We start from the raw sequence: 2,677 nt of genomic DNA, 5'->3' as shown, positions 1-2,677 counted from the left end.
ATAATAATTCTAAAGAGTTGTAAAAGTTTCTAATTTCTAAAAATGAAAAACAAAGTCAACATGGTGCCCCATGCCCGGCTGCTGCCTGCCCAGCCAAGGCTGTGGCCAGCCAAGCAGCTGTGCCAGTGCTGGTGGTACCAGCCAGAGCCCAGAGCAGAAGCCCAAAGGTGTTGCTCAAGCCCTTCCCTGGCAGGAGGGGCCCACATTCAGGCCTGGCCAGGCACCAGGGCCAGCACCTTCAGGGGCAGAGGGTCCTGTTCTGGGTGGTGGCGGCACAGCAATAAGCTGATAATGCAGCTGTGGCAGGGACAATGGACACTGGCTTGGAGATGGAGAATGACAGGTGCAGGTCTCCCAGACTAACATGTTTGGCAGGACATCTGGAGGTGCAGAGGTGCTCCTGTGGAGAGAGGAGGTGGCTGAGGCCCCCAGCTGCCGCTGGCACGCAGGGACCCTCCTGCACAGCAGGGCCCAGAGCGGCCAAGGCTCCCCAGCACGGCTGGAGCTGCTGGCACAGCTTGGCCCAGCTGGACAGCTGCCCCTCAAGGCCCCGGTGAGCAGGGGATGGCTCTGGGCTGGGTCCCTGGCCAGGAGCGGGCCCCAGAGCGCCTCTGCCTTTCAAGGGCAATCTCGTCCCCGCTCTTTCTCCTGCCCACCTTGCTTTGCCTCTGCCCGCTGCTCCTGGGGCTGCTCTTGGCCAGGCAGCCTCAGTGGGAGCCAGCACTGGCTGCAGCCCCAGCGGGCTCCCCAGGACAAGGCCCAGCAATTAAGAGGCCAATTAAAGGCCTGGGCAGCAGCAGAACTCTTGGCAGAGTTATTTGGACAACCACTGACTATCTACAGGTCCACAGCAGCCTCACTGGGAATGTTTCTATTCTACAATAGACTTTCAAAAGAAGTTGTTTGAGGGAAAGGTGAACAAAACACTCACCGTTTTGTCTTCCAGCAATACCAGATTCCAACACCACATAAAATGAAGAAATGCACCAAAAAAATCAGGCCTGCCATTACTTCTGGCCAACAGCGTGTTCCCTGACAGAAACCTCTTCTGATGTCCTTCTGGGAATTGGGAACACGTGTTGTGGTGCTGGCTGCCTCTGTGGGAGCAATGGGCAGTGAGAGCCCGTGCTGTGCTGCGCTGCTGAGCTGGCAGCATGGTGGGAATGTCCAGGATGTTCTCTGTTTCCCCCAGAGCTGGGACCTGCAGGCACCTTGTTGGCCCTTGGCACAGGCTGTGCCACCCAACAAAGCCCAGAAGGCCGGGAGCAGAGCCCGGGGGACAGCACAGCTGCTTGGGCAGTGGCTCCTTCCAGGGACACGGGCCAAACCCATCCCTGAGCAGCCACTGCCACCCCTGAGCCTCCCTTCTCCATGACATCTCCCCCAGCCCAAGGGGACAGAGCCAGGCCCTGTCAGGGGCCAGTGCAGCCCCTGCCCAGTTGGGAGCCAGGGCTGGCTGTGGCCCTGGGCTCGTGGCAGGGCTCCCGCTCGGGGCTGCTCCTGTGCCTCGGGCCTCTGGGCGCTCACGGCTACCTCTGGGAGCAGCTGCACTGGGATAGATGTTGGTGCATGAGTCCCATTTCCCAGGAGCTGGAAACGAGCTCCAGAGGCCTGGAAGCCGAGGTGCCTCCAGCTTTGGCTGCTGCTGGGTCATGCAAGGGCCAGCCCTAGGGGAAGAGCTGCTGGCACACAGCCCCGCCAAGGACTGAGCCCAGCACAGCAATTACCTCCTGTGTCTGGGCCTGTGCCTGGCATCGCCTTCTTTCCTGCCAATGAGCCACTGCTTCCTCTGGGAAACGTCTCCACCTGCATGGTCTTTTGGTCCATCCCTTGAGAAAGGAAGAGGCACAGCTGAACCAGATGGAGAAGTTCTTGATTTGGGTGCTGGCATTTTCAGGACCTCATGCTTGTCAAATATGGGGATAAGGTTCAAAAAATGCCTTGGCTTTTGGGCCAGGGCCAGGGCCCTCCCTCCTCCAAAAAGCTGCCAATTCTGAGCAGTAGTGAGGGGATCGTGCAGGGTGAGGGCACACACGTGCACGGCTCTGTCCTGACACCTGCAGCGATGCTGCCCTGGCTGAGCTTTGGGCTCTGAGCTGGCAGCTCTCCCAGGGGGAAAGGCCTTCACCTACCCTCGCCATCTCCCAGAGCCTCAGTCCTGGACGTGGGTTGGGAAGCCAGATCACCTTCACCAAGAGGCTTGGCTGCAAGGAAAGGCAGGACAGAAGAGCTCCTGTGCATCTGTAGGAGATCCTCAGGCTCCCTGGGGCTGGCAAAGGAGTCACACAAGGCACAGCCCAGGGGCACAGCCCCTTCCCTCTCTGCTCCTCTCCGTGGCTGCACAGAGCACATGGAAGGAGACACTGGCATTGCACATGGGAAGAAGATTGACAGCTAAATGCTCCTTCCTCCCACTGACAGCGATGCTGTGGGATCACTCAGGGCTCCAGAAGGGAGCAGGGCAAGGCTTCCAGAATCCTTCAGCCCTGAGATTATGTTAAGGGATATGGCACATGAGTGAGCTCTTGCCACCTTGACATTATTCCATCAGGAAAAGCACATTGAGAACTTGCCTCGAACATTCTCCAAGGCTTGCCAGCTGTCATCTAGCTGGGCTTCCAGATAATCCATGTCCTGATCCCAGTCTAGAAGCCAGTACAGATCAGAGCCACGTCCA

The 2,677-nt window shown here is 58.6% G+C and overlaps 1 long non-coding RNA gene across 1 annotated transcript; it reads right to left on the bottom strand.

The window, feature by feature from the left end:
• Nucleotides 1-936: 936 nt before the first annotated feature.
• Nucleotides 937-2,203, bottom strand: LOC147645594 (uncharacterized). The gene is made up of 3 exons (XR_015282283.1): nucleotides 2,133-2,203; nucleotides 1,728-1,829; nucleotides 937-1,097 (listed from the first exon to the last, which is right to left on the bottom strand). It is a non-coding gene; the product is annotated as an uncharacterized LOC147645594 (long non-coding RNA).
• Between the last annotated feature and the right edge of the window lie 474 nt (nucleotides 2,204-2,677).

This window comes from Cyanistes caeruleus, unplaced genomic scaffold (assembly GCF_971803275.1).
Source record: "Cyanistes caeruleus unplaced genomic scaffold, bCyaCae1.hap1.1 HAP1_SCAFFOLD_222, whole genome shotgun sequence".
Classification (NCBI taxonomy): domain Eukaryota; kingdom Metazoa; phylum Chordata; class Aves; order Passeriformes; family Paridae; genus Cyanistes; species Cyanistes caeruleus.
Note: the sequence above shows the minus strand (reverse complement) of the source record. Positions and strands in the feature narration are given on the sequence as shown.